The sequence below is a fragment of the Haliotis rubra genome, unplaced genomic scaffold (assembly GCF_003918875.1).
Source record: "Haliotis rubra isolate DU_JTF1 unplaced genomic scaffold, ASM391887v1 Scf365, whole genome shotgun sequence".
Classification (NCBI taxonomy): domain Eukaryota; kingdom Metazoa; phylum Mollusca; class Gastropoda; order Lepetellida; family Haliotidae; genus Haliotis; species Haliotis rubra.
In genome coordinates this window covers 75,414-100,748 of record NW_025767041.1, presented here as the reverse complement: position 1 = coordinate 100,748, position 25,335 = coordinate 75,414, and the positions used below count along the sequence as shown (strand labels likewise).

The 25,335-nt window shown below is 42.0% G+C and overlaps 1 protein-coding gene across 1 annotated transcript in view; it reads left to right on the top strand.

The window, feature by feature from the left end:
• The first annotated feature begins 11,545 nt into the window (after positions 1-11,545).
• Positions 11,546-25,335, top strand: part of LOC124285634 (unconventional myosin-VIIa-like) — a 75,109-nt gene continuing 61,319 nt past the window's right edge. Inside the window, exon 1 of the mRNA XM_046721897.1 lies at positions 11,546-11,696. The gene's annotated coding sequence lies outside the window, so the exon portion shown is untranslated. The remainder of the gene's footprint in view (positions 11,697-25,335) is intronic.

Here is a 25,335-nt window from a genome sequence, read left to right as displayed (position 1 = left end):
ACGTAATCCAAGGATCACTCACGTAATGTGTCAGTCTATTACGTACGATCGTCAACGTATTGCTTCCTAGTTACGCGAGTCGTACATCGTCACGAGAATACAGTAAAACGTAGATCGTTACAAGGCCACAGCCACTGCATGGTACATTGTCACGAAGGTACAACCACGGGTACATCGTCACGAGGACACAGCCACGGGTACATCGTCACGAAGATACAACCACGGGTACATCGTCACGAGAATACAGTAAAACGTAGATCGTTACAAGGACACAGCCACGGGTACATCGTCACGAGGACACAGCCACGGGTACATCGTCACGTAGATACAAACACGTTTATACCGTCACAAGGATACAACCGCGGGTATATCGTCACGAGGATACAACCACGGGTACATCGTCACGAGGATACAGCCACGTTCACATCGTCACGAGGATACAATCAAGGGTCTATCGTCACGAGGATACAACCACGGGTATATCGTCACGAGGATACAGTCACGGGTATGTCTTCACGAGGATACAACCACGGGTATATCGTCACGAGGATACAACCACGGGTACATCTTCACGAGGATACAACCACGGGTACATCGTCACGATGAAACAGCAAATAGTACATCGTCACACGGAGACTTAAAACAGTTTTACACATATTCAATAGTGAGCCTACAATGGCCATCTAGAAAGGTGGCAAATGATATATTTCTTTAAAAGACACAAAGTTATCGAAAAAGGAAATGGTAGTTACCAACCTGAGGTGTGATTTGTGTCAGGTAAAATCTAAGTGTACAGTTATAACATCATGTAGCATTTTATTGTTAAAACCTAAAGTCTTGGGAATGTCGGTCTGTGCTCTTAAGAAAAATTAAAACAAACTGCAATCCCAGACTAGATGCACATACTGTTGCTCATGTTCAACTGTAGGGAGTGGTGAGTGGGCCGGCGAGCTCACTACCGCTTATCTCAACATACTGGCTGATAAGAGCAGATCAGGCTATACATTAGACTAAGGCTTAGTCTCTGAATATATATAATTTTGATAGTAACAAACAAGCCCATTTATATTGAAAAGGAGCCCTAGGGAGACCAGAGATTCAGAACCTGAACCTGAGGAAATCTAGACTTGCTTTATTTAGGGCTTTAGCACTGCAGAGAGGGCTTGGCAGTAGGGAAATTAATGTGGTTCAGGGACTGTGAGACAGACTAGCTATACATCTGTTCTCGTCTCTACATAGTCGCCAAGTTGTCTTACTGTCTGCTTCAAAATGTATATATGTTGATGCTATTTGTGTTCGTGAAGACCTGTTCCAGCGGCCAAATATAGTTTCACCTGGAACCCAACCTTATACCATCTTAATTTCTGCTATGAAAGAAGAACGGATCTGCATGTTCCTGTCGCAAGTCAATATACATTCAATATAATATTCATTACCCACAACCACCCGGTACACGACTTTCATTTCTCACCAAATGACAACAAAGTAGAGTGAGTGAGTGAGTTTAAGTTTACACCGAATTCAGCAATATTCCAGCTATATGGCGGCGGTCTGTAAATAATCAAGCCTGGGCGAGACAATCCAGTGATCAACAGCATGAGCATCTATCTGCGCAATTATGTGCAAGTGTGAAATATATGTTAAACTAAGTTCGGCCTAACTACAGTCTCAGTGGTAGGGACATAGGAAACGTAGAAAAGGGGCTTTACTGAGGAGAGATTAGTGCAGAAATGAGCAATGCGGGTTTTTTCTAAGTCCAAAACGATTTGTTTGGAACAGACCGTGGCTTTATGCAAATTAGTGTGCGACGATATTGTATTACAAAGGAAACCTTAAAAAATAATAACTTTCATGCTGAAACTATTTAGGATGTAGCTATCATGGAGCCTCACTATCACTATAAAAAGAAACAGGTTGGAGGGGTTGTCTCAAAAGCAAATCTGGACGGGTATCGCAGACGATCGTTGGGGTCGGGCTGGGGGATAGAGATATCAGCTAAGATAAGATAATCCTTTAGGGCAATTATACTGGGGAAGTACACGGCATGTCATAACAATTTACAAATAATATCCAGTCCTGTCGATCTTCGCGATTGGGTGGTCATGCCAACTATATATTTTGAGACATGTAATACGATGCGTTTCTATGGTTATCAGGTATCATACTCTTTTACATATCTCAACATAAACTTTATGAAAGAAAGACACGTAAGATGTTAATCAATAGACGAGACATAGTCAGCACACATGAAAAAGCACAAAATATATTTGATATGACCCCTTGTGCCTGTAAGGCAGCACATGCATTTCATGCTAGGTGAGTCGACGGTCAGTTGTCATACCTGGCTGAGCGACCTAATTGCCATCTATAGTCTGATCTATTGTTTTCAGCAACTATTCGTATTTTTTCTAAGTTTTGCCCGATTTTACGAGTAAACATGCTTTTCCGGATATCCTATTACGCATCCCACTGAATACCAAGTTAGGCCGAAGTGGGTTATTTCGACATATGCGATTTGCAGTTGTGTAAATTTTAGGTATACAGAGTAACAGCCTAAAAACAGTTTTTTTCTATTTCCGACAGTACTTTAGCTACACAAACAGGATGTCAGTTATAAACTATATACAAGATACAGATATAAAGTGCTATTTAAATATTAATAATGTAAAGAGGTGACTTAGCACATAATGTATGCAATATTGTCAGTGCTAGGAGAAATAGTAGCAATAGTGCTGATCATCCTATATCAGCCAATGGATACTGTTGTGACACACCACTGCATCGGTACTTTTAGGCCGTGCCACTGAATATGTTTGTTTTAGAGGCTGATTATGGACGGTGTGATTTCAGCAACTTTCTCTTTGACATTTAAATACTTTCTACAAATCTTATGGAAGTATCTTTCTCGGAAATTGACTAAACGTATCTGCTAAGACTGCAATCATTTTGTTTCACTTTAACTATCCATTAATTTGCATGTCGTCCTGGATGTAATCTGTGAAATCGGTGAATTTACCTCCTTTGCTGTGTGGGATCTGTGATGTTGGCACTTTTGGTCAGCCGTGTGTTTATCTGAGCTGATGCCTCGTCTATTGACTGTACTTTCAGAGTAAACCATTCCCATCAATATATCGTTAATATTATTTTGAAAAAATACAACTTTCTTAAGATAGACAGATTAGAGTAGATTCTCGATGGTTTGGCATCGAAATAGGATCTTGCTCTTTCACAATGGTAAGAAGGCAGATGAGGCAAGATGGAGAAAGGTTCCGTAGAGCCCCGTCTCCGGCAAGTTCAGTCGCACAATGACTTAATCCCAGACTGTAAGTTGAATTGAATGCGTATGTATGTATGTATGTATGTATGTATGTATGTATGTATGTATGTATGTATGTATGTATGTATGTATGTATGTATGTATGTATGTATGTATGTATGTATGTATGTATGTATGTATGTATGTATGTATGTATGTATGTATGTATGTATGTATGTATGTATGTATGTATGTATGTATGTATGTATGTATGTACGTGTGTGTGTGTGCGTGCGTGCGTGCGTGCGTGCGTGTGCGTGCGTGCGTGTTTTGGGAAGGTGTGTGATATGTCAGAATACTCTTCACTTTACGTTCGCATCTGTGAGGGTGGATCGTTAGACCGATCGTTAGTTGTGTTGTTCCATGCGCGATTCAGTGGGTCGTTTATTTACATGAAAATTGCAATCGTGCAAATGCAGGCTATTATCTGTAGTTTGGAAACTTGTGTTTGTCATCCTAAGATTACATATATGCTGCTGGATATACCGACACCCCCAGCCTCATACTATATACATCTGAAGTCAAGGCAGTGACATTGTGATGTACGTATCGGGTAAACACACACACACACACACACACACACACACACACACACACACACACACACACACACACACACACACACACACACACACACACACACACACACACACACACACACACACACACACACACACACACACACACACACACACACACACACACACTGTTAGATTATCAGCTACAATCGGAGGAAGAGACAATTATGTTAAAGTGTGGAACTTGCCTGTTTGGGAGTGTGGCTCTCGGAAATAGGCACTTGTATCTAATTACTGCGCGCCCGGAGTGCTTATATAGATGTATCATCTTGCATAACGCGCGACAGTGCGTGACGAGATGTGACAACTTAGCGTACTGCAATATCGTCTAATGTATATTTTACGGTAACCCCACGTCGTGCAGAATATAACTCACAGTTCTGTGTTGTACTGACGTGTGTGGTTTCATATAAGTGAATCCCTCCCATGTAGAGCTGCGAGTGCTCCTCAAGGCAGCTGGCCCCTAAATAGACTAACAACTAGTCTCTGAAATGAACATATTTTACTGAAAAAAACGTTCATAGTAAAAAAATATATATATAATAAAAAGGAGCCCTCAGACTTTCTTCATTTTCAGCCTGAAGCTGAGGAAATCTAGACTTGCCACATTTTCTAGACTTGCATGGGCTTTCTTGGATATATTTGCTTCAGGGTCTGTACGAGAGACTAGCCCCTAAACAGTGCCACAACATACCAGCATGGGATAACGCCTGTGTCGTGGACACGCTGAGCTCTCATAATCGTCGACCAGAGATTAATGTGACCTCAGTAACAGTGTATTCCGCATTCCGCCGCTTGATAATCGTGATTTTAAGAGATTCATTATTGCCGAAATCATCACATTATACAAAGATCTACATTTATTGGTGGCTGTATGGTATCTGCGGTAACCGGTTCCTCTGGATATGTGGATACGGAAGTCTGGCGAGTTCATTCAACGCCCGGTTCTGTTCTGGAAGTTCATTCCAAACCTTTATCGAGATCTTACTACTGATATGTAAAGATGTATTTCTAGAATTCACTTTTTCGACTCCTTTCATTTATGTAATATGTCAGTAAGGCAAATGGTGAATGGTAGCTGAACTAAAAAAAAAATCATCCCAAGAATTAACTGACAACACGTGGAATTGTGGCAAGTAAGTGTTTATATGTAGGTTTACTAAAGCAGGCGGAATACACCCACATATGGGCGTAAGGTGACTGAGTGAAAACAAGTGACTTAGTTCAAAGGATTAGCCAATAACACGTTGATAGATTGCATGATTATTGTCACACTCAGTGGATTCTGTTTTTTTTATTATAAATCGTGGCCATCATGAACATAGTTGTAACGTATGCTGTCTCAGATATCTCATAAAATATTCCGAAATGCCTAATATATTTTAAGGCATTAGATTGTTACTATGACACGTGACATGAAACAAGTTCCCGTGTACAGGTTCAGATGTGTTGGGTATTGTCTGTTAATGCGGATATTGGCGGGTACACTTCCCGAACAGGGTAATATAATGGTATGGTCAATATAACGTGTGCAGCTACGTTACTACGATATTTGCATTTTGGTTTCATTCATTTGTTGTAGCAACATTGCGGGGTCGGCACCAAGATGACTGGTTAAACATATACAGGAGTAGGAATGATTTGTTCCAAAGGATACTAGATAACATGTTTTCTGATAAAATAATCGTTTCATCCGATCATTGAATTAAAACTCTTTAAAGTTATCGAGTTGTTTTGAAAATATCAGTGGTAGATTAGTAGATATTGTGCTTACAGACGATTGCTACTTCCGGCTTAGTTTACGAGAACATACACATGATAACCCACATGTCGCCATATATACAGCAAGGGATACTGCGTATAGCTTTTTTACTTTGAATACTAATATGACGTTCACTGACAAGTTTTACCCTTCAAGTCGTATATTGCATTATCAACAACAAAAACACACATGACTTTGGATGCTAGCTCTGTCATCTTTGGTTGATATGATGTCCGCAGAGTTTGACTCCGCGAAGAAAAAGCCGATCCATATTTCAATGCCGTGAAAGTTCAACATCCGTCAGTGGAAGGTAATACACTGAACATCCGTCAGTGGAGGGTAATACACTGAACATCCGTCAGTGGAGGGTAATACGTTGAACATCCGTCAGTGGAGGGTAATACACTGAACATCCGTCAGTGGAGGGTAATACACTGAACATCCGTCAGTGGAGGGTAATACGTTGAACATCCATCAGTGGAGGGTAATACACTGAACATCCGTCAGTGGAGGGTAATACGTTGAACATCCGTCAGTGGAGGGTAATACGTTGAACATCCGTCAGTGGAGGGTAATACACTGAACATCCATTAGTGGAAGGTAATACACTGAACATCCGTCAGTGGAGGGTAATACATTAAACATCCGTCAGTGGAGGGTAATACACTGAACATCCGTCAGTGGAGGGTAATACACTGAACATCCGTCAGTGGAAGGTAATACACTGAACATCCGTCAGTGGAAGGTAATACACTGAACATCCATTAGTGGAAGGTAATACACTGAACATCCGTCAGTGGAAGGTAATACACTGAACATCCGTCAGTGGAAGGTAATACACTGAACATCCGTCAGTGGAGGGTAATACACTGAACATCCGTCAGTGGAAGGTAATACATTGAACATCCGTCAGTAGAGGGTAATACACTGAACATCCGTCAGTAGAGGGTAATACACTGAACATCCGTCAGTGGAGGGTAATACACTGAACATCCATCAGTAGAGGGTAATACACTGAACATCCGTCAGTGGAGGGTAATACGTTGAACATCCATCAGTGGAGGGTAATACATTGAACATCCGTCAGTGGAGGGTAATACGTTGAACATCCATCAGTGGAGGGTAATACATTGAACATTCGTCAGTGGAGGGTAATACACTGAACATCCATCAGTGGAGGTTAATACACTGAACATCCGTCAGTGGAGGGTAATACGTTGAACATCCGTCAGTGGAGGGTAATACGTTGAACATCCGTCAGTGGAAGGTAATACGTTGAACATCCATCAGTGGAGGGTAATACACTGAACATCCATCAGTGGAGGGTAAGACGTTGAACATCCGTCAGTGGAGGGTAATACGTTGAACATCCGTCAGTGGAGGGTAATACGTTGAACATCCATCAGTGGAGGGTAATAGACTGAACATCCATCAGTGGAGGGTAATACGTTGAACATCCGTCAGTGGAGGGTAATACGTTGAACATCCATCAGTGGAGGGTAATACACTGAACATCCATCAGTGGAGGGTAATACACTGAACATCCGTCAGTGGAGGGTAATACGTTGAACATCCGTCAGTGGAGGGTAATACGTTGAACATCCATCAGTGGAGGGTAATACACTGAACATCCATCAGTGGAGGGTAATACACTGAACATCCGTCAGTGGAGGGTAAGACGTTGAACATCCGTCAGTGGAAGGTAATACGTTGAACATCCATCAGTGGAGGGTAATACGTTGAACATCCGTCAGTGGAGGGTAATACACTGAACATCCATCAGTGGAGGGTAAGACGTTGAACATCCGTCAGTGGAAGGTAATACGTTGAACATCCGTCAGTGGAGGGTAATACGTTGAACATCCGTCAGTGGAGGGTAATACGTTGAACATCCGTCAGTGTAGGGTGATACGTTGAACATCCGTCAGTGGAGGGTAATACGTTGAACATCCGTCAGTGGAAGGTAATACGTTGAACATCCATCAGTGGAGGGTAATACGTTGAACATCCGTCAGTGGAGGGTAATACACTGAACATCCATCAGTGGAGGGTAAGACGTTGAACATCCGTCAGTGGAAGATAATACGTTGAACATCCGTCAGTGGAGGGTAATACGTTGAACATCCGTCAGTGGAGGGTAATACGTTGAACATCCATCAGTGGAGGGTGATACGTTGAACATCCGTCAGTGGAGGGTAATACGTTGAACATCCGTCAGTGGAAGGTAATACGTTGAACATCCATCAGTGGAGGGTAATACGTTGAACATCCATCAGTGGAGGGTAAGACGTTGAACATCCGTCAGTGGAAGGTAATACACTGAAAATCCGTCAGTAGAGGGTAATACGTTGAACATCCGTCAGTGGAAGGTAATACACTGAACATCCGTCAGTGGAGGGTAATACATTGAACATGTGCCAGTACAGGGTAATACATTGAACATCCGCCAGTAGAGGGTAATACACTGAACATCCGTCAGTGGAGGGTAATACACTGAACATCCGTCAGTGGAGGGTAATACACTGAACATCCGCCAGTAGAGGGTAATACGTTGAACATCCATCAGTGGAGGGTAATACACTGAACATCCATCAGTGGAGGGTAATACACTGAACATCCATTAGTGGAAGGTAATACACTGAACATCCGTCAGTGGAAGGTAATACACTGAACATCCGTCAGTGGAAGGTAATACACTGAACATCCATTAGTGGAAGGTAATACACTGAACATCCGTCAGTGGAAGGTAATACACTGAACATCCGTCAGTGGAAGGTAATACACTGAACATCCATCAGTGGAGGGTAATACACTGAACATCCGTCAGTGGAAGGTAATACATTGAACATCGATGAGTGGAGGGTAATACGTTGAACATCCGTCAGTGGAGGGTAATACACTGAACATCCGTCAGTGGAAGGTAATACATTGAACATCGATGAGTGGAGGGTAATACGTTGAACATCCGTCAGTGGAGGGTAATACACTGAACATCCGTCAGTGGAGGGTAATACACTGAACATCCGTCAGTAGAGGGTAATACACTGAACATCCGTCAGTAGAGGGTAATACGTTGAACATCCATCAGTGGAGGGTAATACGTTGAACATCCGTCAGTGGAGGGTAAGACGTTGAACATCCGTCAGTGGAGGGTAAGACGTTGAACATCCGTCAGTGGAGGGTAATACGTTGAACATCCATCAGTGGAGGGTAAGACGTTGAACATCCGTCAGTGGAGGGTAATACGTTGAACATCCGTCAGTGGAGGGTAATACGTTGAACATCCATCAGTGGAGGGTTATACACTGAACATCCGTCAGTGGAGGGTAATACACTGAACATCCATCAGTGGAGGGTATATAATACACTGAACATCCGTCAGTGGAGGGTTATACACTGAACATCCATCAGTGGTGGGTATATAATACACTGAACATCCGTCAGTGGAGGGTTATACACTGAACATCCGTCAGTGGTGGGTATATAATACACTGAACATCCGTCAGTGGAGGGTTATACACTGAACATTCGTCAGTGGAGGGTAATACACTGAACATCCGTCAGTGGAGGGTAATACACTGAACATTCGTCAGTGGAGGGTAATACGTTGAACATCCATCAGTGGAGGGTAATACACTGAACATCCGTCAGTGGAGGGTAATACGTTGAAAATCCGTCAGTGGAGGGTTATACACTGAACATCCATCAGTGGAGGGTAATACACTGAACATCCATCAGTGGAGGGTAATACATTGAAAATCCGTCAGTGGAGGGTTATACACTGAACATCCATCAGTGGAGGGTAATACGTTGAACATCCGTCAGTGGAGGGTTATACGTTGAACATTCGTCAGTGGAGGGTCATACGTTGAACATTCGTCAGTGGAGGGTAATACACTGAACATCCGTCAGTGGAGGGTAATACGTTGAACATCCGTCAGTGGAGGGTTATACGTTGAACATCCGTCAGTGGAGGGTTATACGTTGAACATTCGTCAGTGGAGGGTAATACACTGAACATCCGTTAGTGGAGGGTAATACGTTGAACATCCGTCAGTGGAGGGTTATACGTTGAACATTCGTCAGTGGTGGGTATATAATACACTGAACATCCGTCAGTGGAGGGTTATACACTGAACATCCGTCAGTGGAGGGTAATACACTGAACATCCATCAGTGGAGGGTAATACGTTGAACATCCATCAGTGGAGGGTAATACACTGAACATCCGTCAGTGGAGGGTAATACACTGAACATCCGTCAGTGGTGGGTATATAATACACTGAACATCCGGCAGTGGAGGGTTATACACTGAACATCCGTCAGTGGAGGGTAATACACTGAACATCCGTCAGTGGTGGGTATATAATACACTGAACATCCGTCAGTGGAAGGTAATATAGTCAGAATCAGTTATTGCTGACATAGCCAACTCCAGTGATTAACCCCTATGATGTACCACACTGTGCATGATGAACGTATAGTTGAACAGTTTAACTATCGAGCTACCGATCTCGACGACTTGGGCATTTGTCTGCACGTTATTGCAGTGTGAACTCAGCTTCAATTATCCATGTGCATCGAGCTGAGTACGTTAACATATATAGGACATTGCTTACATGCGGACATATATTTGCTGCTCCATTATATGGATGACATTCTCTCCTAAACTCTTGAGAAATAGTTCATGTAATTAAAGGATGTTTTGGACCAGTCATGGAACATTGACAGGTGGATGGACGGACAAGCTCGATCACGCATGTGCCAGTGCGCAGCTATGCAGTGATCGGTCTGTGCGGTAAAACGGTTTAGCCGAACTAGGGAGAACTAGGGAGAGGTTTGCTTAGTCATTCTAAATAGTCGGAGTATTTACATTTTACTTCGAGTGGTCTGGTTATTCAACATTTAACACAATTAAAAACAAACAAAAGCTATTTAGGCATGACCTCGCCAGTCGTTAAATATAGTTAGGGTTTTAATATAGATGTCACCGTTCAATTCAGAACGTGTCTTTCTTCCAATAAGTAGATTTACAACACCCAGCGATGACAATGTGCCCACGTCACAATTATATGTATCCACGTCTTTAAATGCTCGTGTTTTAAACTCAGCATGGTCACAGATGCCCAGCCTCGACTTGAAACTCGGTGAAAAGTAAGAATGACAACCACATTGAATATAGATTACACGTGTGTACTGGACAAATGACGCTTTCATCTGTTTGTTACACTTATTGATAGTATCGTATACACTTCATACACAGGTGTGTGTTCGTAGAAACCTGTTATGTTGACCTGAGATCAAGGGGTGGAGGGAACGATATCACACCCATTTAAGTTGACTTTTGTATGATAAGATCTGTTACACAAGGCGTCGTAACTAATGTTCAACTTATATGTCGGCCTTTCTGCAGTCAGCTGTCAGTTTTAATAACGCATTGATCGTGATCATGTTTCTGTAATATTTGGCATCGATTCCAGTGATGGGTGAAATGTTATTCCTTACATATGACTGTTTTACTGTACATTTAGATAAACTTATTTCAAAGTCACAAAGCCGCAACTGAAAAAAAAATCGCCAGTTCGTTGTCTGCTTTCTGCTATCTGCATTGCGGAAACTTGCCGGTCATCCAAGACATGAGTAGTTGTCAGACCGCTATCGTCTTGTCTGCGGGATAAACGTCATCAACATTGGGGCCCGAGCCCGGTTATGTGGGGACACGAGAACACGCGCTTACAATAAAACACAGAGCTACATTCGCACCTTTAGAGTTATTCGTACAGTAAACGATATGTCTGTGAAAGAAAAGTACCAATGCATGTGAACTGACTTTGCCCAGTGATACAGTAAAGCTCAGGTGCGAGAGGCCACCGGGTTTGATGACGTCACTGGTGCTTGTGCTCTTACTGTGTGAATGAGACTGGTTTACATGGGTGTGACCTCAATGTGACAACGCAGGACTTTACAGTGACAGTCGACTTTAGACAGGTGGTGGACATGTTATATTGAGGAAAAGAGAATCTTCGCATAGTCCACACAGGTAAATTCACTCGATTACCTCATTTAGCTTGGTAACAATGTCAGATAATACGAATGTCGGTCGGCAACGCAACAGGCGATCGGTCTTGTCTAGCCTGCTTCCTAATCGAAGTAGGCCGCCATCATTTACCTGCCATACCCCCTTTCAAGTCATTTTGACAGGTGCGTCGTGTCTTTCACAATCATCAAACTTTTACCTCATGGTACCATCACATTTAATGTAAGTCGTACACCGTTGTTACACCGGGCCAGAACGCGATCTCTCTTCTCTTATATCGATCGTTTATATTTATTTATACAGTATCACGTTACACGATCAATGTCTATAGATATTATATATGAACATTTAGCACACTGTTAAACAACCAAAGATGATCCCATCTGAGCCAAAGTGATAACTGTGAAATGAGCGTGGTAATGTGTGCACCCCTTCGCCGACATACCATGCCGGTATCGACGTGGGAAGCCCTCATCAGCCCTCCCCCTTGCGCAGGGCCCAGGAAGACGCCCGGTCGGGGATTACTTGCTCGTCGGGGGCAGTCCCGTCCCCTGTGTAGTTGGTGGTACCTCCACGAGCTTCACATTTGCTTCCTACACTAGCTATCAGATTCATTGATGTCAATGACTGACTAACTCCAGCATATGAGTTATCATCATCATTTGTGATGTTCCTTATCTGTCCGCTGGGTTCCAGTGAGCTGTTGACAGTGAGCTATTGGGGAGATCCTTCCTGAATCACTTCACTCCTTGTCTCTTCCAGTATGCCCAGTAGATCTCACGTGTTAATGAAGGGTGATAACGGCTGAACAGGGGGTAAATGCCTCTCACAATGCAGCACCCCACTATATACTTGTCACTGCACGACATTTACTCATGTGATGTATTTTCACAAAGTTTGATTCACTGGTACAACTTCTGTTTTAAAATGTTTAACCTCGTTAACACATTTGATTACTAATGGTTGAAGGTATCTTGGGTAAATGAAAATTTAAATCTTTAGCGTGACCAGCCAATCTTTGTCATGTGAAACATCATGGTTTGTCTTGTACCTTTTGTACCTCGTCTTCTGTTGGTAGTATTGAAGCTCAATAGGGTATCATTAGCTTATTCGAAAACGTACTGGTCATTACGTCATTCTGCACGTAACTGTCGAATCGAATGTCCATCATACTTCCAGTAGAGTCCTAGGTTAGATTATGACATTAGGAAGCAATTGTACATCTTTAAACTATTTCTCAAGTATATAGAGAATACATTTATTACCTTACTGTCAGAATACAATATGTGCGTAAGCCCTATAGTTGTTAGAATCGTCAAACAGCGTAGGGATGACAGGTTGTTTTATGGGTGCCGCCATCTTTGTTTACGAATCTCTCGCATGGTCACGTGGTCACTGCAGCGGGTGCATTTCAATTGTGACGTCATTGTAATTAAGAATAAAAGGGAGACGCTACCGTAAATCTGCCTGCATTTCTTGGAAGCTTTAAGCAGCTATACATCTATACGCAGGAATCGAAACAAAGTAAAGAGGTGAGGATGGCAGAACATTCACCAGGACTATATTATATGTTATAAGTAATTTGTAAATGTTAACCAGGACTTATAAGAATTAGTAATAATGAATTTTGGGGAATTTCTAATTAGAGTTAGCAGTCAGTTGGTACTATAGGTCGTCACGATCGGGATGCACCGATTTAGAGTATTTTTCTAGGTGTCTTTTTAATAATAATAATAAGTGCATTTATATTGTGCTATTTTCCATCCGTTGCGGTTGCTCAAAGCGCAGGTATCAAGGATAGAACTTGGAGAAGAGATGGGTTTTAAGTTTGGACTTGAAGACAGCTAAAGATGGGGAGGTTTTGATAACAAAAGGAAGACAGTTCCAGAGAGAAGGAGCACAGAATGAGAATGATCTCTGGCCGAAGGATTTGAGATTGGTCCTGGGGATAGTAAATAAACGTTGATCATTGGATCTCAGGTTTTTGCATGAAGTATATTTCTGGAGAAGTTCTTTCAGATATCCTGGTGCAACATCATGGTAACAGCTGTAGGTCAGGGATAACACTTTGAACTCGATTGTAGCTTGTACTGGCAGCCAGTGGAGATTCATCAATATTGATGTTACATTGGATGTTTTCTTGCAGCGATGAATTAGCCGAGCTGAGGCATTTTGTACTCTCTGAAGCTTCATGAGTAGATCTTGCCTTATGTTGATAAGCAAACTGTTGCCATAGTCAATCCTGGACAGAATCAGAGACCTGACTAACTGGCTAGTGGCTTCCTGAGTCAACAAATGTCTAATCTGGCCAATACTTCTCAGGTGGTAGAAGCAGATTCTACAGGTGTGCTGTATATGGTTGTCCATTGTCATATTAGAGTCAAGAAAGACACCAAGATCTTTCACTGCATCAGAAAATGGTATTTTTAAGTGTATTTATGTAGATATGTTACTGTATTAATAAATTATTATTGTTGTTGAAATGCATCTTGTACGTATTTACATAAAGTTTCTAGTTGTTCCAAAAGTTTCGAGTTATGGAAAGTATAAGTTTCGCGGGTTCAGAAACCAATACCAAGTCTAGCCCATTAGTAAACGTCAGCTAGCTAATTATATATGCAAGGAATGTCGGGTCAGAGGTTAAAGGGCGGTCCTCCCGAGGAACTGACGAATCAGGAACAAGTACATTGTAATGTCAATATGGCTGACGTTTTCTATGAGCTAGACGCGAAGCACAGAAGTCTTAATTTCAAGCGAATTACACTAAACACAATAGTTTACATATCACAAGTTTATTATCTTAACACATATTCCCTACATATATCACTATTCAGCAATATATTTTCTTGGAGTAACAAGCGAACTCGTTAGTGTAATACAAATTAGGGAGCGGAATTTAGACATGTTTGTAAACAAACTCGCGCTACCAGGTTATCAATCAGACTATGTAAATTCTACATTTGTACTTTCGCATGCACAAGGGTACATATTTTAGTGACTCTGAGCATCGAATAGCATACCCTCCTCTGTTTGGCGTTACAGTATGTTATCCGGGTATTTAAGAAAGGTTTCTGTAAATTCTAACCTTTGAATCATATAATGAGTACTAACACAATATCTTATGTTTGGTTGTGTCATGTGTGACCATATAGACCATGTTGTGGAAGATTATTAGATAAAAAGAAATATATTCTTAGGGATGGATCTGCTTTACAACCAATCAAATGTAGGACCCAAAGGTATGCAGACTTGGGTCATCATATGAAGATTTTACTGTGGAAATCTCCCACTAAGGATTTTGTTTATGCTGGCTCATTCTGAGAATTAACACTTTAACAACACTAACACTACAAATAGATGTGTGAATATTTATATAGTTTTACACCCATGAATATAAGCGGAAGATGGCTTTATACAACAGCCCTTCACTGAGTGACACAATCAACTTGAAAATGATTACACAAGTCTGTGATTTTGCTGTCAAAGATAACAAATTTGATTGGTAGTGATAAATATAATACCCTAAACAAAGTAAACTGTGGTTATATCAAACACTAAGGGTCCACTGATTTTAGTTCGTTATGTGCATTTTGACCATAGGACAGAACCCAAACCCATTATGAGTCTGTTTGTCACTGTACAATTTGGATAAAACACTGAAATTGAGAAAGTGCATTCCTTTTGTTTGCACAGCTCTAGCTGAAACTTAAGTTTACATAACATGTATTGTACATACATAATAAACATGAATTATGTTTCTATTAATCAACAGTCCCTGAATCTAATCTGTTTTGCCTGGAGTGGTGCATTTATAAGTAAGTAGGGCTGTGTATTGGCAAATACATTGTATTGCAATATATTGCAATTCAGGTACCCTTAGTGAGATATATTGGGAGCTAAATTGTTGAACAGTGAGTGACACTGATCCTATTTTCTACATACTAAGGCCCTAAAAATATATGTTATGGTTCTGATGAAGTAAACTTCGGGTGGACAAATAGGGATTCTACTTTCAGATTTTCTTTATTTACCCAGAATACTTGTACTCAGAAATAAGTATTGCAGTCTGTATGATTTGTAAAGTCATTGTGGTATACCGGTATTAATGTGCAGTCCTATGTATAAGCAATGTTTTAATTGTTTACTGGTCTCTATTTCATTTATAAAATGATGTTTATTGACATATAGACAATGTATGTTGGGTTGTGGAATGTGCCTCAAACCCATGTGTTGAACAATATGTGACATTCAGATCATATAAACTGGGTTGTGGAAGGTGCTTCAACAGACGTGTGTGGAACTAAAGTGACATTCAGATCATGTAGACAGGTTCATGGAAGGTGCTTCCACACACGAGTGTTGAACTGTATGTGACATTCAGATCATGTAGACAGGTTCATGGAAGGTGCTTCCACACATGAGTGTTGAACTGTATGTGACATTCAGATCATGTAGACAGGTTCATGGAAGGTGCTTCAACACACGAGTGTTGAACTGTATGTGACATTCAGATCATGTAGACAGGTTCATGGAAGGTGCTTCCACACATGAGTGTTGAACTGTATGTGACATTCAGATCATGTAGACAGGTTCATGGAAGGTGCTTCAACCCATGAGTGTTGAACTGTATTTGACATTCAGATCATGTAGACAGGTTCATGGAAGGTGCTTCAACACACGAGTGTTGAACTGTATGTGACATTCAGATCATGTAGACAGGTTCATGGAAGGTGCTTCAACACACGAGTGTTGAACTGTATGTGACATTCAGATCATGTAGACAGGTTCATGGAAGGTGCTTCAACACACGAGTGTTGAACTGTATGTGACATTCAGATCATGTAGACAGGTTCATGGAAGGTGCTTCCACACATGAGTGTTGAACTGTATGTGACATTCAGATCATGTAGACAGGTTCATGGAAGGTGCTTCCACACATGAGTGTTGAACTGTTTGTGACATTCAGATCATGTAGACAGGTTCATGGAAGGTGCTTCCACACACGAGTGTTGAACTGTATGTGACATTCAGATCATGTAGACAGGTTCATGGAAGGTGCTTCCACACATGAGTGTTGAACTGTATGTGACATTCAGATCATGTAGACAGGTTCATGGAAGGTGCTTCAACACACGAGTGTTGAACTGTATGTGACATTCAGATCATGAGTAACTGTATGTGACATTCAGATCATGTAGACAGGTTCATGGAAGGTGCTTCCACACACATGAGTGTTGAACTGTATGTGACATTCAGATCATGTAGACAGGTTCATGGAAGGTGCTTCCACACACGAGTGTTGAACTGTTTGTGACATTCAGATCATGTACTGTAGACAGGTTCATGGAAGGTGCTCTACCACATGAGTATAATTATATGTGACATAGAGACCATGAAGACTGGATCCTGAAAGGTGCTTCACCACATGGGTAAAATTATATGTGACATAGAGACCATGAAGACTGGATCCTGAAAGGTGCTTCACCACATGGGTAGAATTATATGTGACATAGAGACCATGAAGACTGGATCCTGGAAGGTGCTTCACCACATGGGTAGAATTATATGTGACATAGAGACCATGAAGACTGGATCCTGGAAGGTTCTTCACCACATGGGTAGAATTATATGTGACATAGAGACCATGAAGACTGGATCCTGGAAGGTGCTCCACCACATTTGTTGGTTGGATAGCCTAGTGGTTAAGGCATTCGCTTGTCACGCTGAAGACCTGTGTTCGATTTCCCACATGGGCACAATGTGTGAAGCCCATTTGTGGTGTCCCCTGCCGTGATATTGCTGGAATATTGCTAAAGCCACTTAAAACTAAACTCACTCACTCACTCACTCACTCACCACATTTGTGACTTGTAGATCATTTAGACTCTGTCATGGAAGATGCTGTTCCATGAAGACCAAACATGTTGTACCTATATGCACATTAGGCAGTATTGATATAGGGTATGACATGGAAATACAGTGGTATTTTCAAACCCACGTCCACTTATTGATCTGATGATGTGTGTATCATGACATACAAGCACCTTGAGCATGCACTAGTTGCATGGATATGTGCGATATATAAATAACCTATAATAATGACATTAGTAGCACTGTTGTTTTTACAGGGAACTTACTTCTCACAGTAAAGTGTTGTAGATTGTGACTGGCTTTGCCAAGCACTATGGGAAATGTTGTTGTACAGCCAATGTCCACAGCTAGCTGACAGAGTTGGCAGTAAGGAAACATCCATGCCTTGTACGATGGGGTAAGAGCCTTGTACTTGTCTTGTACCTTTGGATATTGCCCTTGTCTTCTGTTGATAGATATCTAAGAAAGGTTTCTGTAAATTCTAACCTTTGAATCATATAATGAGTACTAACACAATATCTTATGTTTGGTAGTGCCTAGCACCAAGTGTGGGGTCATGTGTGACCATATAGACCATGTTGTGGAAGATTATTAGATAAAAAGAAATATATTCTTAGGGATGGATCTACTTTACAACCAATCAAATGTAGGACCCAAAGGTATGCAGACTTGGGTCATCATATGAGGATTTTACTGTGGAATTCTCCCCCCTAAGGATTTTGTTTATGCTGGCTCTTTCTGGGAATTAACACTTTTGCACTAACACTACAAATAGATGTGTGAATATTTATATTTCACACCCATGAATATAAACAGAAGATGGCTTTATGCAGCAGCCCTTCACTTAGCGGCTCAATCAGCTTGAAATTCAACTTGTCAATGGATGATGGCTTTGACATAACATGACATGTATAACCAGTATAATTCCTAGTAAAGATTTGTGTTTCCAGTATCCCACTGAACAAATGGTCAGACTTGAGACCCAGGAGATGTTTATCACATCTGTATTCATGGTAGTTACAGATTATGCTGCTCAGGGAGACTATAAATATCAACTCTCATCAAGCAGCAGTGGTTAGCATGAAATATCTGTTCTATCCTTGTTTTAATGGATGGTATGTCCTCCTGCATGCTTAGGTTAGGTAGACCTGTGAAGATCCGGGTTAGAACTGATCTTCAGTAACCCATGTTTTTCGTAAGAGGTGACTAACGGGATCAGGTGGTCAGGTTGGCATAGGTCATCGTTTCACTGGATTGTCTGGTCTAGACTCGATTATTTACAGACCGCTGCCATATGGCTGCAATATTGCTGAGTGCAGCGTTAAACTAAACTCGCTCACTCGCTATATTAAGTAGAGTCTGTTAAATGTTTGGCTGCATGTGTGGTGGTCTGTCATGTGCTGGATTCTGTACAGTGAGTGTCCCAGTACTACAGGTGTGGTGGTCTGTCATGTGCTGGATTCTCTACAATGAGTGTCCCAGTACTACAGGTGTGGTGGTCTGTCATGTGCTTGATTCTGTACAATGAGTGTCCCAGTACTACAGGTGTGGTGGTCTGTCATGTGCTGGATTCTGTACAGTGAGTGTCCCAGTACTACAGGTGTGGTGGTCTGTCATGTGCTGGATTCTGTACAGTGAGTGTCCCAGTACTACAGGTGTGGTGGTCTGTCTGGATTCACTATGTGCTGGATTCTGTACAATGAGTGTCCCAGTACTGCAGGTGTATGAACACATTCACACCCAGGAGCCTGAACAGCGATTGTCCCAGTACTGCAGGTGTATGAACACATTCACACCCAGGAGCCTGAACAGCGATTGTCCCAGTACTACAGGTGTATGAACACATTCACACCCAGTAGCCTGAACGGCGAGTGTTCCAGTACTGCAGGTGTATGAACACATTCACACCCAGGATCCTGAACAGCGAGTGTCCCAGTACTACAGGTGTATGAGCACATTCACACCCTGGAGCCTGAACAGCGGGTGTCCCATTACTGCAGGTGTATGAACACATTCACACCCAGGAGCCTGAACGGCGAGTGTCCCAGTACTGCAGGTGTCTTAGCACAGTCACACTCAGTACTCTCTGCAGTCTGCAGTACATCTTCTTTATACCTCCTGTATCTTGCATGTGACACACTGCCCTACTCTGTAACCACAGCATGTTGTGTTTGAACTGAATATTTTACGGTTGATATTCTTCCAGATAATTATAAAACACTGAACTAACAATGATAATTATGCTAGATATATCACAGTCATTATTATCCCGTTAGATTTCCATGATGGAGACAGCTTTCTCCAGACAATAGTTATCTGCCATATTGTTACACTGCCTCTGATAACATGTCTTTGAAGTTTTGGTTTTTTTGTTTGATAATGTTTTCACCAATTATGTTCCAGACAATTTCTGTCCATTCTTTTAGCTCTTTTGCTCACAAGGCGCTGGCATCCTGGATTCTAGTGCAGTAGAGTATATTTCAGGTCACAGTGGTTGTGCACATGTGTGTTTATGTACAGTGTACATGGCCTCATGGTTACACTACTGATGCAGTCTGAATGGATACGTGTGGAAGACTGCCCATGCTGGCTGACCCAGTGTGGTGGAGCAAGGCAGGCTAGTAGCGTGTCAAATCTGATTAATGCACAAGTCATCAATAAATTACAACATTGGAAGGAACCATCCTTACGAATACTTGATCGAGGATACTTGATTGGATATCTCTCAGCTCTTAATTATGATAATTACCTCCATGATTCATCGAGCTGTATATGTTGTGGACGATGGTCAGACTGAACTTGTAGCTTGTGTGGAGTGCAGCCCAGTATGGAAGAAGTTCCATCGTCCAGTGCATGCAAGAAATCCACATTGTTTTTCTGGTTTAAAGATTTGTGGGTGTAAGGTTTTGTTCAAAAGAACTGATTGAGGTCATTTGTGGTGAAGTGAGATTCCAACTCAAGGAATAAAGAAAGGGTGTTCCATATTTTGCTTGTAAAAGCTAAAATGGCACAGTCACAAATGAAGAATGAACTGACAAAAGGATCAGAATAAGGTTGTACAGACTGTCTTTTGTGGTAGAATAATAATAATAAGAAGAAAAAGAATAATACTTTAATGCTTTTTCAGGAATTTGTGTTACATCAGCAGAGCTACTGACACATTAGAGAGATACCAAACATATTTACATAAATTCTTTGATTTAAGTATCTTCACATTTGTTTAAGAGACATATGGTACTTGGAATACAGGATGTGCAGGCTCTCTTAGTTTTCACAATTGGAACTTTGTATCAGCGGCCTGAAGGGAGGAGATTGTATTCCGAATTTAAGTAGTGAGTACGGTCAGATATGAGATACCAGACTAAGACAGTGGTACAGACAGTGGTGGTGCCAGACTAAGACACTGGTACAGACTATTTGTGGTGGTGCCAGACTAAGACAGTGGTACAGACTATCTGTGGTGGTGCCAGACTAAGACAGTGGTACAGACTATCTGTGGTGGTGCCAGACTAAGACAGTGGTACAGACTATCTGTGGTGGTGCCAGACTAAGTAGTTGATGTGCCAGGCTAAGACAAACTCTGTGTTGGTATACTGGATTTAGACAAGTGGTACAAACTGTCTGTCTGTTGATATACTGGACAGGTGACACCTCCCTCCATGATGACCATGATAAACATAATTCATGTACATGTGTGTGTTGTAGACTCATGTGTTCAGGAGAGGATCTCAGTTGTTCAACGTTTAGTTATTGTTATGCGTCTGCTTTATTGACACAAAAGCTGTGCTCCTAATGTGGACTCCCAGGTATATAAGGTATGTAAGGTGTATGAGAGAAGGTATTGATTGTTGGGCAGTGTGTTGGTGGTGGTGGTAGGCTCAATGGCTGGTGCTGTTCTACAGTTGTAGTTGACAAGGACAGTGCTGCTTGTTCTGAAGTAGCCTGGGATTGTATAGGTAGAGATGACGTGTGGGTGACAGGGTCATGGACTATGTGAGTGCACCTGCCTGCACACCCGTATAGTGGAGACCTGCTACTCAGGCCATCAGGGTGGGTGGGGCCTCGTGTTGATCTTTGTATACACAGGCAGTGGTATTTATACTCCTGTTCTGACAAAGGTTATGCTGACCCACAAGGGGGAGTCTGTGATAAGGCAACAAAGTACGTGTTTTGTACATACATCAATCTGTGTCGTGTGTACGGCAACTTTAATTCAATGACTCATTAAATATGTTTTGAGATTTATTTTGGCAGTGTGCAAAATTAACGCTGGTCCTGTGGTCCCTGGCTAGTAAAATTTCATCAGGACCATAAGTTTGCAGTGATCCTGGTGGCCAGTGAATTTTGTTTTGATCGTAGATTTTGTAAATCTACAAATGTTATTTTGGACAAGCGAAGTATAGACAGCACCACTAGTTATTGTCCGCTCCTGTTCCTGTGGTCCAGTGTGAAATTTTGAAAGATTTCTTTCCCTGTATCTGAAGATGTACCCAAAGGATTTTGTTGTGTCTTTTATTATTTTCTGACGAAAACACATCTTTACCCGTGACAGCACTTGGAACCAGACTGAATTTATTCAAAATATATGGTGATGTTGACCTCAACTGACAATGGACAACAAACATAGAACCATATCATTCACAAGCACTAAAGGTATAAAAATAAATGTTAACATTTCAGTGTCAAGTCATTTAAAATCTACCTGTTAGAGAGACAGCAGTTTATAGGATTCTGACTTTAGCTTACCGCAGTATTCATTGAATATCTATAGAGTGAAATGTTCATTCCTTTGTCAGTACATTTTACTGTCTGGTCCAGGTGGATGCACTCTCCAGTGTCCTGCATGTGTTGTCAAACTTGTGCTGTATATATTAGCAGTCCTTTCTTCACAAGCTCAACTGTCACTAATGAGGCTTATTTTAATGGACACCACTTGAAAACTTAATCCTCTATTACTACCTTGTAATTTATAATAACAAGATACACCTGATAAAAGCACCTGTCAAACCACAATAAATTTTATTGTGGTTTGACAGGTACTTTTATCAGGTGTATCTTGTGTGCTGGGTTCTTGTCCCTGTCAGTGTAATAGATGGACCTTGTACTTGGACCACACCCATATTACTCAGCTACTGCATTACTCGGTCGTAACAAGTGATAGATAATGCATGTGCAGCTTTGAAGAAGGCACTGTGGTAATAAGCAGTGTCACTTGACAATGTAACTATTTAAAAACCTGAACATAAATATTGTTTCCAGTCATTGTTAAAATTGTGATAGTTCACAGAATCTTGATAGAAAAATAACATCTAAACAAAATGTTTTCTCAAATTTCACTTTGAGATTTATTTGATTTATTTGCCAACATAAAATATTCTCATTCAACATGCTCAATCCCATCCAATGTCAAGAGTGCTAATGAATATTTTTATCATATCCAATGTTAGGTAATTATTAGCTGCTGTACTCAAAAAAGTTAAGAAAACCTTTTTGTTTGTTACTTCAGCTAATCTGTCATGGATCGGTGATCCCAGTTGTGAAAACTTTCAGTGAGACTTGTGTTGTCTCCTGTAGTGTAACTGGGTGCGGTGGGGTAGCCTAGTGGTATAAAGTGTTTGCTCATCATGCAGTAGACCCGGGTTTGATGCCCCCCATGGGTACATTGTGTGAAGCCCATTTCTGGTGTCAAATGTCGTGATATTGCTGGAATATTGCTAAAAACAGCGTAAACCATACTCAATCACTCACAAGTGCAGCTAGCTGGGATGTCCCCCGCAGAGGACCACCGGTGAAACTTACTAAGTGTTGTCTCCTAGCAGCAGTTAGTGCAGCTGGCTGGGCCATCTATGTTGCAGATTTGCTGCTTGTTTTATTTCTCCAGTGTTCAGTGTTTAAACCCCTCACACGCTTGTGTGTGAGGTTAGTCTTTTGTTTGCTTTCTTTTCAATGATTCATCATTTTTGGGAAAGAATTGTTGAGTCCCAAATTATTGATTCCCTCTCCTCCTTCGCTGTTTGCTTGCACACCAGGACACGCTAGCCGATGTTTGATATGTAGTTTGCTCCTTCATGTGGACAACCAATTAGACATGATTGATACACATTCACTTTGTAAATGCACTTTGTATGTTGCAGGGAGAATTCAACATTAAAAGTTAAAGATTATGTTTTGTGCGGAATGCATACTGTCTTTGGCAGGGCATAGTTAACACAAACCCATCTGGCCTGCATATTACCTAGGCATACATCGGTGCAAAGATTAAACTCTTGTTAAGTCATCTTTCATGTCAAGTTTTGGATCACGAAAAGTGTATAAAAAAGTCAACTTAATGGCAGGAACCTGGTATAGATACATACCTGGAATTATAAAAGTGTATTCATGTTTGGCTGTGTTTGTATATTGTGTGTGCCTGCAAAATCTAACCCTTCTCTGTCATCCACCTTCTGCCAAAACAATCAAGTGAGTGAACACCTTCCTTGCATTGTAAGGAGTTGCAATTGACCCACACCTTCCCACTACCCCCACGAATGTGGTCAAACTCAACATGCTCAATACTGAAACTCACCACACCCTCTTGCCCCAGATTGTTGTAACACTCCAAACAGACCCACACCATCCCTCAACCCCAGACCGTCACCTAGATGTGTGATCCACCTCCTGTCACCTAGATGTGTGATCCACCTCCAGTCGCCTAGATGTGTGATCCACTTCCCGCTACCTAGATGTGTGATCCACTTCCCGTTACCTAGATGTCTGATCCACCTCCCGTCACCTAGATTGGTGATCCACCTCCCGTCACCTAGATGGGTGATCCATCTCCCGTCACCTAGATGTGTGATCCACCTCCCTTCACCTAGATTGGTGATCCACCTCTCTTCACCTAGATGTGTGATCCACCTCCAGTCGCCTAGATGTGTGATCCACTTCCCGCTACCTAGATGTGTGATCCACTTCCCGTTACCTAGATGTCTGATCCACCTCCCGTCACCTAGATGTGTGATCCACCTCCTGTCACCTAGATTGGTGATCCACCTCCCGTCACCTAGATGGGTGATCCATCTCCCGTCACCTATATGTGTGATCCACCTCCAGTCACCTAGATTGGTGATCCACCTCTCTTCACCTAGATGTGTGATCCACCTCCCGTCGCCTAGATGTGTGATCCACCTCCCGTCACCTAGATGTGTGATCCACCTCCCGTCACCTAGATGTGTGATCCACCTCCCGTCACCTAGATGTGTGATCCACCTCCCGTCACCTAGATGGGTGATCCACTTCCTGTGACCTAGATGTGTGATCCACCTCCTGTCACCTAGATGTGTGATCCACCTCCCGTCATCTAGATGTGTGATCCACCTCCTGTCACCTAGAGGGGTGATCCACCTCCCGTCACCTAGCTGGGTGATCCACCTCCAGTCACTTAGATGGGTGATCCACCTACTGTCACCTAGATGGGTGATCCACCTCCCATCATCTTGAGGGGTGATCCACCTTCCATCACCTAAATGGGTGACCCACCTCACCGGTCATCTAGATGTGTGACCCACCTCACCGGTCACCTAGATGTGTGATCCACCTCCAGTCACCTAGGTGGGTGATCCACCTCCCGTCACCTAGATTGGTGATCCATCTCCCGTCACCTAGATTGGTGATCCACCTCCCGTCACCTAGATGGGTGATCCACCTCCCGTCACCTAGATGTGTGATCCACCTCCCGTCACCTAGATGTGTGATCCACCTCCCTTCACCTAGATGTGTGATCCACCTCCTG